The sequence below is a fragment of the Lonchura striata genome, chromosome 26, assembly GCF_046129695.1.
Source record: "Lonchura striata isolate bLonStr1 chromosome 26, bLonStr1.mat, whole genome shotgun sequence".
Lineage (NCBI taxonomy): Eukaryota > Metazoa > Chordata > Aves > Passeriformes > Estrildidae > Lonchura > Lonchura striata.
The window spans coordinates 1,171,376-1,184,915 of NC_134628.1; the positions used below are offsets into that span (position 1 = coordinate 1,171,376).

Here is a 13,540-nt window from a genome sequence, read left to right on the forward strand (position 1 = left end):
TTTTTCCTCTGCCTCTTGACGCATTTATTGCAGCTCATTCATGGTCAAAAAAAAAAAAAAAAAAAAAAAAAAAAAAAAAAAAAAAGCCTTTAATTGGGTTTAATTATCTCCAAGAGTTTGTGCCCCGCGGTTTGGAAGTGCTGCTGGGAAAAGCTGATTTTAGCAGGGAAAAAGGAACAATTCTTTTATCTGTTAAAAAAAACCCACAAAAAATTAAAAAAAAATAAAAAGAGGTGGAAATTTACCTTGAAAGAGCCCAAACAACAGCTCTGACCTTTCCCAGGAGCTTTTGCCAAAACTTTTGTGGACGAGGCTTGACCTGGCAGCACCTGAATGGGGGAATTGTTTTGGGGTAAAAATGGGATTTTTGGGCTCCTGAATACCAAATATTTCCTCTTATCTTAGCACTAGAACACTGTTGATCTGTTTAATTAAATTAAATTATTTCAGGTGCTTTTTTTGCCTGGATTTTTTTTTTTTTTACAGAAGTTGATCTGTTTAATTTATTTAAATTAATTTCAGGTGCTTTTTTCCTCCCCTGGTTTTTCACTGATAACGATCAGCTTTGCTCTGCTGCCGTCAGAGAAATCTCCTTGCAAATGGGTTTTGTCTTTCCAACATTTATCGGATTTTTCCCACTCTCAGAACGAATTTTTATCCCTGTTGGCTGTGAGAGAATCAAACCCCTGAGAGGGGAGACTGGAAATTCCAGCTCCTGGTTTTTTAGGGGTTTTGGTTTGTTTTTTTAACAAATGTGTTTGTTTTTTTAAAAAATGCTCCATCCCTGCTCCATCCCTGCTCCATCCCTGCTCCATCCCTGCTCCATCCCTGCTCCATCCCTGCTCCTATGGAAATCCTACCCCTGTGGAAATCCTGTCCCTATGGAAAAGCAGCCGGCTCCTATGGAAAAGCAGCCGGCTCCTATGGAAAACTAGCAGGTCCCTGTGGAAATCCTGTCCCTATGGAAAACCAGCAGGCTCCTATGGAAAACCAGCAGGCTCCTATGGAAAAGCAGCAGGCCCCTATGGAAATCCTGCCCCTTTGGAAAACCAGCAGGCTCCTATGGAAAAGCAGCAGGCCCCTATGGAAATCCTGTCCCTATGGAAATCCTGTCCCTATGGAAAAGCAGCAGGCCCCTATGGAAATCCTGTCCCTATGGAAAAGCAGCTGGCCCCTATGGAAATCCTGTCCCTATGGAAAAGCAGCAGGCTCCTATGGAAATCCTGTCCCTATGGAAAAGCAACAGGCTCCTATGGAAAAGCAGCCGGCTCCTATGGAAAACCAGCAGGCTCCTATGGAAAACCAGCAGGCCCCTATGGAAAAGCAGCCGGCTCCTATGGAAATCCTGTCCCTATGGAAAAGCAGCAGGCCCCTATGGAAATCCTGTCCCTATGGAAAAGCAGCAGGCTCCTATGGAAAAGCAGCTGGCCCCTATGGAAAAGCAGCTGGCCCCTATGGAAATCCTGTCCCTATGGAAAAGCAGCAGGCCCCTATGGAAATCCTGTCCCTATGGAAAAGCAGCAGGCCCCTATGGAAATCCTGCCCCTATGGAAAAGCAGCAGGTCCCTATGGAAATCCTGTCCCTATGGAAAAGCAGCAGGTCCCTATGGAAATCCTGTCCCTATGGAAAAGCAGCTGGCCCCTATGGAAATCCTGTCCCTATGGAAAAGCAGCTGGCCCCTATGGAAATCCTGTCCCTATGGAAAAGCAGCAGGCCCCTATGGAAAAGCAGGCGGCTCCGTGCTGCTCCGTCCCTTTTCCCGGGATGTTTGCAGAATCCCTGCAGCGCCCTCGCTGTCGCTCACCCAAGTTTTGATGCCGGCAATAAACGCGACGTCGCAGGGATCAATTCCCGACTGGAAGTGCAGCAGGAATTGCTCTTGGAGCGCTCCTGGCTGTGCCCACGGGGCTGTAGTGCCGCGGGAGCCGCTCCCTCACCGCCCTGCTGCTCCCAAAATGTGACAGCTGACGGACCCGGGGGCGCGGAGGGAGCGGAATTCCATCCAGGCCTGCTCCGAGCCCCCCGGGAGAAGGAGCAGGAATGGATCTGGAGCTTCCCGAGGCGATTTCCTGGCTGGAGCCTGGCAGGACACGGAGCTCGGCCTGCTCGGTGCCGGCGCCGTGTTGCTGGTGTGGCTCAGTGAAACCTGCGTGATCCAGGAAATCTGTTATCCAGGAAATCTGTTATCCAGGAAATCTGTGTGATCCAGGAAACCTGTGTGATCCAGGAAATCTGTTATCCAGGAAATCTGTGATCCAGGAAACCTGTGTGATCCAGGAAACCTGCGTGATCCAGGAAATCTGTGTGATCCAGGAAATCTGTTATCCAGGAAACCTGCGTAACCCAGGAAATCTGTGTGATCCAGGAAATCTGTTATCCAGGAAATCTGTTATCCAGGAAATCTGTGTGATCCAGGAAACCTGTGTGATCCAGGAAATCTGCGTGATCCAGGAAATCTGCGTGATCCAGGAAATCTGTGTGATCCAGGAAATCTGTTATCCAGGAAATCTGTGTGATCCAGGAAATCTGCGTTATCCATGAAATCTGTGTTATCCGTGAAACCTGCGTTATCCATGAAATCTGCCTTATCCATGAAATCTGCATTATCCATGAAATCTGTGTTATCCAGGAAATCTGTGTTATCCATGAAACCTGTGTTATCCAGGAAGTCTGCATTCTCCATGAAACCTCCATTATCCATGAACTCATCTGTTCTCCATGAAATTGGTGTTATCCATGAAACCTGCATTATCCATTAAATCTCTGTTCTCCATGAAATCTGCATTATCCATGAAACGTGTCCTTCCATGAAATCTGCATTCTCCATGAAACCTCCATTCTCCATGAACCCATCTGTTCTCCATGAAATTGGTGTTATCCATGAAATTGGTGTTATCCATGAAATCTGTGTTATCCATAAAAAGTGTCCTCCATGGAATCTGCATTATCCATGAAATCTCTATTCTCCATGAAACCTGCATTCTCCATGAAATCTGCTTGATCCATGAAATGTGTTCTCCATGGAATCTGCATTCTCCATGAAACTTCCATTATCCATGAAACCTGCGTTATCCATGAAATCCGTGTTCTTCAGGAAATGTGCATTCCCCATGAAATCTGTGTTATCCATTAAATCTGCGTTCTCCATGAAATCTCCATTATCCATGAAACTTGTTCTCCATGAAACATGCATTCTCCATGAAATCTGCATTATCCATGAAATCTGCGTTCTCCATGAAACCTGTGTCATCCATGAAATCTGCTTGATCCATGAAACATGTTCTCCATGGAACGTGTTCTCCATGGAACGTGTTCTCCATGAAACGTGTTCTCCATGGAATGTGTTCTCCATGGAATGTGTGCTCTGCACTCTTTGCACTCTGGCTGGATTTCCTAATCCCAACGTTTGGGACGCCCACACAATTTTGCGCTGCAAAACTGGGATTTTTGGATCCCCCAAATCCCAGTTTGGGATTCCCAGAGAAGCTGTGGCTGCTCCTGGATCCCTGGAAGTGTTCAAGGCCAGGGTTTGGAGCAGCCTGGGGCAGTGGAAGTGTCTGCATCCTTTCCATCCCATTTCCTCAGGGATTTCCTGATGAGGGACCCCTGCTTTTCCAGGAAGGCCTTTTTTGCCCTGGAAAAAATTAAAATTCCCATCCCTGGAAAAGGGATGGAAATTCCAGACTGATGGATGTGGCTGGGAATCTCCTGCCCTGGAAGAGAGAGGGATCACGGATGCTCCAGCTCGGTTTTCCCAGCTCCTGAGTGACTTTTAAAAAGCTGTGGAGCGTTCCTGGAGTCTCATCCTGCAGGGAACACGTCAGCAGGGTGGGAAGGGATCCCGAAAAACTCCTGGATGCGAGGGGAAGGAGGAGGATTGGCCTGTGTGGGAAGGGGCCTTGGCAGAGCCACAAAAAACTGGGGAAAAAAAAAAATTAAAAAAAAAGGGAATCTGTGATTTGTTTGGCATTTCCTTCCCGGTTTTCTCACATCCCTCCCTCTGCCTGACTCAGAAACCCGCTCTGCTTTCCTGGGGCTCATCCTGCCTGTCCTGCCTGGAATTGCTCGGCAGGATTGATCCCAGGATTTTTTTTTTTTCCCCTTGGAAACAGCAGATTGCTGTTTAATTAACAACAATTGAGAGACTTCAGGGACCACCTTGGTCTGAACATAATTACTGATTTCTTCACGGGATCCGGTCAGACACCGCATGGGAACGGCTGAAAGCTGCACCGGGGGAGATTTAGGTAGAGATAAAAAGAGTGACCCAATAAAAACGACCTGGACCGACCAGGAGCCAGTGTGTGCCCAGGTGGGCAATGCCATCCTGGCTTGCATCAAAAATCCCGTGGGCAGCAGGAGCACGGAAATGATGGTTCCCTTGTGCTCAGCACAGGTGAGGCTACACCTCGACTCCCGCGTTCAGTTTTGGGCCCTTCAGTTCGAGGGAGACGTTGAGGTCCTGGATTTTGTGCAGAGCGGGCAGCGAAGCTGAAGAGTCTAGGAAGGAAATTGTACGAGGAGGGGCTGAGAGGGCTGGTGTTGGTGAAGCTGGAGAAGTGTCACAGTGAGCTCCTGGCACGCTGTGCCCCTTCCCCGGGACTCTGATCTGATACCCCTGGACCCTCCTTCCTGCCCCGACCCTGCCCAAAGTCCATACAGACCCCTGACATTTCCTGTTCTGCTCTTTTGCCCTTGGACACCACAGAATAAAGAGAGCTGAACCAACGTATTTGGGGTAAGAGCCTCTTTTGGGAATCTTTACATCTCCGGACATTCCTCCCCTCACAGCCTCGGATCTCTGGGCCAGCTGATATTCAGGGCTGTGTGAGGTGGGCAATGTCAGAAGAGGACACTCAGGTGAGACATTCTCACTCTGCAATTGTTGTCAAGGCAGGATGGGAATGAAGCGAGCTCTGATCAGAAGGCTGTGAGAGTAAAACTCCGTTTATTCAAAATACCCCGCTCTTTTATACAGAGCTTTGTGAGGACCAACTCCTGAGAGTAAAACTCTGATTTATTCAAAATACCCTGCTCTTTTATACAGAGCTGTGTGAGGACCAAATCCATTGGTTCTAAAGTGAAAACAACTCACCCCTCTGGTGTACAGTGCTTGACACACACTGATAGAACTTAACTATAAACAATGTGAACAACAAGAGAGACAAAGAATTATTTAAATTCTTTCCCAGGCTTTTTGCCTGGCTAGAAACTCTCCGTTTCTTTGCCTGAATCTGAGTCCCACCTACAATTGCCTGGAGGAAGTTCGTGGCCAGCTGGGATTGGCTCTTCTCCCAGGCAGCGAGTGGTGGGACGGGAGGATTCGGCCTCACGCTGCGCCTGGGGCAGGTTTGGGTTGGACGGGAGGCTCCGCGTTCCTGGAGCTTTGGGAATTGCTTTTTCCAGCTTTCCGTGCTTTATTCGGGATGAATCGATGCCGGGGATTCCCTAAAAACAGCAGGAAAATTCACTTTGGGATTGGGAAGCAGCCCCGGATAATCCGCCAACACCGAAGGGTCAGGGACAAATCCATGACGTTTCAGGCGGCGGGGAGGAAACAGAATTTCATCCGAGGGTTTTTTGAATTTTTTGGGTTTTTTTTAATTCCATAGAGAAACTGATGATGAGCCTCCCTTCTTCCCAAAGCGTTGCCACGGCAACCGGCGGGATGCGGGGAGGGATGGGAAGTGTCACCCTGGAGGGGAGCGGGGACAGCTGCTACCTTCGGGCGCCGGGCGGGGAGCTACAGGTGGAATAACGGGGTTACAGAGGGAATAATGGGGTTACAGAGGGAATAATGGGGTTACAGCGGGAATAATGGGGTTACAGCGGGAATAACGGGGTTACAGGGGGAATAACGGGGTTACAGGGGGAATAACGGGGTTACAGGGGGAATAATGGGGTTACAGGGGGAATAATGGGGTTCCAGCAAGGATTCCAGGTGGAATAATGGGGTTACAGAGGGAATAATGGGGTTACAGGGGGAATAATGGGGTTACAGGGGGAATAATGGGGTTCCAGCAAGGATTCCAGGTGGAATAATGGGGTTACAGAGGGAATAATGGGGTTACAGGGGGAATAACGGGGTTACAGGGGGAATAATGGGGTTACAGAGGGAATAATGGGGTTTCAGAGGGAATAGAGGGATTATAGGGGAAATAATGGAGTTCCAGATGGAATAGAGGACTTACAGCAAGGATTTCACATTCCATTCCCCAATTCCCACATTCCATTCCCCAATTTCACATTCCAGACCCCAATTCCACACTTCAGACCCCAATTTTACATTCCAGGCCCAAATTTCCACATTGCATTCCCCAATTTCACATTCCAGACCCCAATTTCACACTCCATGCCCAAATTTCATATTCCATTCCGCAGTTCCCACATTCCAGACCCCAATTTTACATTCCACTCCCCTGTATCCACGTTCCAGGCCCCGATTCCACACTCCAGATCCCAATTCCCATTCCATTCCCCAATTCCCACATTCCATTCCCCAATTCCCACATTCCATTCCCCAATTCCCACATTCCATTCCCCAGTTCCCACCCCATCCCTGTGAAAGTTTTCCCCAAACCAGGAAAAATTGAGGATATTTTCCCCTTCTTTCCCTGTCCTGCTGTAACCCCCGTCCCTCGGGACCGCGCCAGGGCAGCCGCCGCGTGGAAATAACAGCAATTAATTAAAAGGGAAATCAAATCTAGCCTCATTTCTAATTAGATCATCCACAGGCTTAATTAATGACGGTTAATAGGGCCTGGGGAGATGTGCGGGGATGGGCACAGCAGGACTGGAGGGGACTGGAGGGGACTGGAAAGGGACTGGATGGGACCTGATTATGGATCCCAGAGAATCCTGACACTGGATCCCAGAGAATCCCTGACCCTGGATCCCAGAGGATCCTGACCCTGGATCCCAGAGAATCCCTGACACTGGATCTCAGAGAATCCTGACCCTGGATCCCAGAGCATCCTTGTCCTGGATCCCAGAGAATCCTGACCCTGGATCCCAGAGAATCCTGACGCTGGATCCCAGAGAATCCTGACCCTGGATCCCAGAGAATCCCTGACACTGGATCTCAGAGAATCCTTGTCCTGGATGCCAGAGCATCCTGACCCTGGATCCCAGAGAATCCTTGTCCTGGATCCCAGAGAATCCTGACCCTGGATCCCAGAGAATCCTGACGCTGGATCCCAGAGAATCCTGACCCTGGATCCCAGAGAATCCTGACCCTGGATCCCAGAGAATCCTGACCCTGGATCCCAGAGAATCCCTGACCCTGGATCCCAGAGAATCCTGACCCTGGATCCCAGAGAATCCCTGACCCTGGATCTCAGAGCATCCTGACCCTGGATCCCAGAGAATCCTTGTCCTGGATTCCAGAGCATCCTGACCCTGGATCCCAGAGAATCCTTGTCCTGGATCCCAGAGAATCCTTGTCCTGGATCCCAGAGAATCCTGACCCTGGATCCCAGAGAATCCTTGTCCTGGATCCCAGAGCATCCTTGTCCTGGATCCCAGAGAATCCTTGTCCTGGATCCCAGAGCATCCTTGTCCTGGATCCCAGAGAATCCTTGTCCTGGATCCCAGAGCATCCTTGTCCTGGATCCCAGAGAATCCCTGGCTCCCAGAGCATCCCTGATCCCAGAGCATCCTTGTCCTGGATCCCAGAGAATCCCTGGCTCCCAGAGCATCCCTGATCCCAGAGCATCCCTACCCTGGCTCCCACACCATGCTTGTCCCGGCATCCAGAGCCCTTTATTTTGGGGCGCAGAGCCCGCCCGGCGTTCCCGCAGCGTTCCGGGCATGCCGAGCCCGCCCCGAGCGCCTCAATCCCGGCAGGAATCGGAGCTTTTCCCGGGAGGAGGAAAGAATTCCCTGGCACAGCTTCCCGCGGCAGAGGGCAGCAGCAGCCCGGGCACGGCCGGAGCCTGGCCGGGCCCCCCGCAATTTGGGGCTCTGGAACACGGGATGAGCACCCCGGATGGGCTTTGGAATCCCAAAGAGGGATTTGTGGCGGGGGCAGAATTCAGCGCCTGCGGCAGGACAGGGCCCGAGCTTCCCTCTGCCCCTCCCGGGCTCTTCTGTGCCCTCCTGCCCGACGAGAGGCGTGGGCACAGTGGGATTGGATTCCTTTTCCCCTTTCCTTTCCTTTCCTTTCCTTTCCTTTCCTTTCCTTTCCTTTCCTTTCCTTTCCTTTCCTTTCCTTTCCTTTCCTTTCCTTTCCTTTCCTTTCCTTTCCTTTCCTTTCCTTTCCTTTCCTTTCCTTTCCTTTTTTCCCCTTCCCCCCTTTTTCCCCCTTTTCTTTCCCTCTTTCCTCCTTTTTTCCCTTCCCTTTCTCCTTTTTTCCCCTTTCCCCCTTTTCTCCACTTCCCTTTCCCCCTTTTTCCCCTTCCCCCTTTTTCCCCATTTCTTTCCCCCTTTTTCCCTTCCTTTCCCCTTCCCTTTCCCCCCTTTTTTCCCCTTCCCTTTCCCCCTCTTTTCCCCTTTCCTTTCCCCTTTTTCCCCTTTCCTTTTCCCCATTTTCCTCAATTTCTTTCCCTTTTTTTTCCCCCTTTCCTCCTTTTCCCCCTTCCCTTTCCCCCCTTTTTTCCTCTTTCCTCCTTTTTTCCCCTTTCCTTTCCCCTTTTTTCCCCCTTCCCTTTCCCCCTTTTTCCCCTTTCCTCCTTTTTTCCCCTTTCCTTTCCCCCTTTTTTCCCCTTTCCTTCCCTAGAACCATCCCAAATCACCTCCTCCCAGCCCAGCCTTTGCTCCAATTCCCAGGAGACTCCAGAAACTTTATAGCCCAAAACGCCATAAAAACGGAGCTGGAATTGCCTCGTTCTCCTTGGAAAACGACTCCAGGTTTTATCTGTGGATGATTGTTCCGTGTAGTTAAATATATATATATGTATTTAAAATATATTATTTAATCTTTATGGATCTGGGCAGCTCTGGCAGCCTCCTGGGATGGGAAAAGGGACTGGGAGAAGGATTTTGGGGGGAATTTGGGGCTGTCATAATGAACTGGAGGCTTTCCCAATTTTCCTCATCCCAGCAGGAGAAAAGGACCGGGAAGAAGGATTTTGGAGCTGGAGTCCTTCCCAGCTTTCCTCGGGAGAAAAGGGCCGGGATAAAGTTGAAGGAAGGGGAAGGACCCAATCCCACTCCCGGCTCCCGGCCCGCCGCTAATCCCAGGTAATTGGATTTACAGGCAGCGCCGTATCTAATTACGGCTCGCTAATTAACGGCCCGCAGTTACATGATCGCCGTGCCTCGCTCGCAGCAATTGGGATTTAATTTTTTCCCAGGAGCCGCGGAATGGGAATAACGGAGCTGGAAGCAGCAGCAGGAGGAGGCACAGGCTGGAATTCCAGCGCCGTGTGCCTCCTCCTGCCATGGAATTCCTGGAATTGTCCAAGGCCTGGAGGGACAGGACCCAGGGAATGGCTTCAGACTGGGAAAGGGAATTTTGGGATGGGATTTTGGGAAGGGATTCCGGGATGGGATTTTGGGAAGGGATTCCTGGCTGGGATGGAATACCTGGAAGGACAGGACCCAGGGAATAGCTTCAAACTGGGAAAGAGGAGATTGGGATGGGATTTTGGGAAGGGATTCCTGGCTGGGATGGAATTCCTGGAAGTGCCCAAGGCCAGCTTGGAGCAGCCTGGGATAATGGGAGGTGTCCCAGGAGTGAGAGGGATTTTAAGATCCTTTCCAACCCAAACAATTCTGTGATGAAGGCCTGGAATTCCCAGAGGTCCCCTGGGATATTCCCAGGTGGGGACACAGCAGATCCCGGTGTGGACCCCCCCTTTTCCACACTTCCCAGCCCCTCTCCAGCATTTCCCACCTTTCCCTGAGGGTTTTTATTCCTCATCCCTCCCTGCTGGATTGAGCTGCTGCCGAGCCATTCCCGGGAAAAGGCCTGAAGGATCAGCAGCTGGGAATGCTTTTTTCCATGGAAATCCTTGGCTGTGGAGCTGCTGCAGCTCCAGGGTCTGCCCCGCAGCAGTGCTGGGATTCATCCATCCCCTTTTCCCTCCTCTGGAAAAAAATAAAATCCCTAAATTTCAAGAACCCAAGGAATTTTCATCTCTCCAGCAATCCCTGGGATTTTCCTGCATCCCAAGGGGCAGCAGGGCTCTGGGATTCATCCTGGAATTCCTGGTCCTGGAAAAGCAGTGGGATCACTTCTCCTCGTGCCTCTGTCTGCAGTTCCTCGTTGTGATGTTCCCAAGCTCGGGACATGAATCCAGAGGTTTCTCCAAACGGGAAAATCTTCCTCGGTGCTTTCAATCCAAATGTGATAAATCCTTCATAAAAGAAAAAGGGATTTGATCTCCGCCAGGAGCCGGGGAGGGCTCGGGGCTCCGGATTCTCCCCGGGAGCTGCACCTTTGTCCTCTTCCCGATGGATCTTTTCCTGCAGGTGTGGAAATCCCAGCCTGGGGAGCACCCCAAGGCCCTGCTCCTGCCTTTGGTGTCCCCCAGGAGCTGGGATTTGGCGCTGGATTTGGGGATTTGCGGCAAGCGCCGATGGGCGGGAGGGAATTTTGGTTGTCCCTTCCTGGGATGATCCAGCCCCGCGTCCGTGTCCATCCCGAGCCCCCTATTCCCGGATTTGGGAGCGGCACGATGGGCAAAACACCAAATTTGGCCGCGGGGGACGTTCCTCGGCAGCTCTGGTGGCTCTGCCCACGTCCCCCCGGCGCTCAGCCCCTTCCCAAGCACCGGGAATTTCCAGAGTGGATCCCTCGGATCCTCATGCCCGGCCTCTCCATCTTTCTATTCCCAGCCGTCTCTCTCTGCCTCTCCCAGCCCCCCCAGCTCCTCAGGCTTTGATCTGTGGGAGCCCCTTCCTCCCTGCCAAGCTTCTGGAACGCTCGCAGGAGCCTCATTAAAAGAGATGAGGCCGCCTTTGATCGCCGCGCTGCTCGCAGGACCTTTCCCAGCCCGGCCGCTTCCCTTTCATCCCCGCATTCCCGGGAAACCTGGGGGATCCCGGCCCCATCCCCCCGGTGAACCCCTGGATGCTCAGCAGCCGCCAGGGAGGTGGAGAAGCCGGAGGGATTTTGGGGAGCTCGGCAAGGACGCATGGAGGCGGTGCTGGAACTCTGGGGGAAAGATCAAAACCATCCTGGGGAGAAGAAAGGAAAAGGTTGGGAAGAAAAAGGAGGAGGAGGAGGCCAAGGGCAGCTGCGCCCTCCAGGCAGAGCTCTGACGTGGCTGGGTTGGATAAATCAGGGATAATTAATGATCCCTGCATCCCACCAGGGTCCCCTGTCCCATCGTTGTTCCTCCATCCCACCACGGTCCCCTTGTCCCACCACGGTCCCTCCATCCTGCTCCACATCCCTTTATCCCACCAAGGTCCTCATTGTCCCATCATTGCCCCTCCGGCCCATCATGATCCCCTGTCCCACCTTGTCCCATCATGGTCCCCGCATTCCATCATTGTCCTTCCCTCTGTCCCACCAAGGTCCCCTTGTCCCACCATGGTCCCTTGTTCCATCACTGTCCCACCGTGGTCCCTCCATCCCACCCCACATCCCTGTGTCTCACCAAGGTCTTCTTGTCCCATCATTGTCCCATCATTGTCCCACCATTGTCCGTCTGTCCCATCACTGTCCCATCACTGTCCCTCTGTCCCACCACTGTCTGTCTGTCCCAGCACAGTCCCTGCATCCCACCAGGGTCCCCTGTCCCACCATGGTCCCTTGTTCCATCACTGTCCCACCGTGGTCCCTCCATCCCACCATGTCCCTTTGTCCCACCATGGTCCCATCATTGTCCCATTGTTGTCCCTCTGTCCCACCAAATTCCTTTGTCCCATCACTGTCCCTCCATCCCACCATGATCTCCTGTCCCGTCATTGTCTCACAATTGTCCCTCTGTCCCACCATTGTCCGTCTGTCCCCCCACCGTCCGTCTGTCCCAGCACGGTCCCTCCATTGCCGCTCCATTGTCCCCCCACTGTCTGTCTGTCTGTCCCCCACTGTCCGTCTGTCCCACCACGGTTCCCTGTCCTCCCATTGTCCCCGTGCTGTCTGTCCGTCTGTCCCATCACTGTCCATCTGTCCCGCCGTGGTCCCACCATTGTCCCACCATGATCCCCTGTCCTATCAATGTCTGTCTGTCCCACCATTCTGCCCCCACTGTCTGTCCATCTGTCCCCCTGCTGTCCGTCTGTCCCAGCACAGTCCCTTCATTGCCCCACCCTTGTCCCCCCACTGTCTGTCCGTCTGTCCCCCCATTGTCCCCCCTCTGTCCATCTGTCCCACCCTTGTCCCCCCACTGTCTGTCCGTCTGTCCCCCCATTGTCCCCCCTCTGTCCATCTGTCCCACCCTTGTCCCCCCACTGTCTGTCCATCTGTCCCTCCTCTGTCCATCCGTCCGTCTGTCCATCTGTCCCCCCTCTGTCCGTCTGTCTGTCCCCCCACTGTCTGTCTGTCCCCTCACTGTCCATCTGTCCCACCCTTGTCCCCCCACTGTCCATCCGTCCGTCTGTCCCCCCTCTGTCCGTCTGTCCCCCCTCTGTTCGTCCGTCTGTCCGTCCGTCCGTCGCGGCCCGGCCCGGCGGCAGCGCTCGGCCCGTCCCGAGCCGCGGTTCCCGCACCGAGCCGCGGTTCCCGTCCCGCACCGAGCCGCGGTTCCCGCACCGAGCCGCAGTTCCCGCACCGAGCCGCGGTTCCCGCACCGAGCCGCGGTTCCCGCACCGAGCCGCGGTTCCCGCACCGAGCCGCGGTTCCCGTCCCGCACCGAGCCGCGGTTCCCGCACCGAGCCGCGGTTCCCGCACCGAGCCGCGGTTCCCGGCCCGAGCCGCGGTTCCCGGCCCGCGCTCCACCCGCGGTTCCGCGAACGCTCCGGAGTTGCGGCGCGACCCCGCCCGCAGCGAGCTCGATTCCTTCCCCGCCGCTCGCATCCCGAGCGTTAATTACGCCTCTTCGGGTGCTAATTGCTTCCCGGCCCTCCGCCGCTCTCCTTCCTCACCAACATTTCTTTTCCAAACTCAGAAAAACCGGGAGCAGGCGGAGGAGGGACCCGCGCCGCTGCCGGGCTTCCCGAGGGATCAGGGAAGGTGAGCTGGGAATTGCCAGCGGGAGGAGCGAGCGTGGGAAAGAGCCGGGCACCTCCTCCTCTTCCTCCTCTTCCTCCTCTTCCTCCTCTTCCTCCTCTTCCTCCTCTTCCTCCTCCTCCTCCTCTTCCTCCTCTTCCTCCTCTTCCTCCTCCTCCTCCTCCTCCTCCTCCTCCTCCTCCTCCTCCGCTCCCGGCCCCCCTCGGGATGGGGGTCCCGGGGCCGCCAGGGATTCACCGGGACCGGGATCCTGGGGGATGTTCCAGCCTGGGTGGGAAGCGGCGTGGGAAGGGTTAATTCCGTAGGGATGGAGCTCTGGGGGATCGGGAGGAGGCCCCGGATTAGGGATGGAATTTTGGGGGATCGGGATGTGGTGCAGGATTAGGGATGGAATTTTGGGGGATCGGGATGTGGTGCTGGATTAGGGATGAAACCTTGTGGGATGAGAATGAGGTGCAGGATTAGGGATGAAACCTTGA

At 53.4% G+C, this 13,540-nt stretch overlaps 1 long non-coding RNA gene across 1 annotated transcript; it reads right to left on the reverse strand.

The window, feature by feature from the left end:
• Nucleotides 1–4,930: 4,930 nt before the first annotated feature.
• LOC144247541 (uncharacterized) lies at nucleotides 4,931–10,635 on the reverse strand. The gene is made up of 2 exons (XR_013341197.1): nucleotides 9,837–10,635; nucleotides 4,931–5,449 (listed from the first exon to the last, which is right to left on the reverse strand). It is a non-coding gene; the product is annotated as an uncharacterized LOC144247541 (long non-coding RNA).
• Between the last annotated feature and the right edge of the window lie 2,905 nt (nucleotides 10,636–13,540).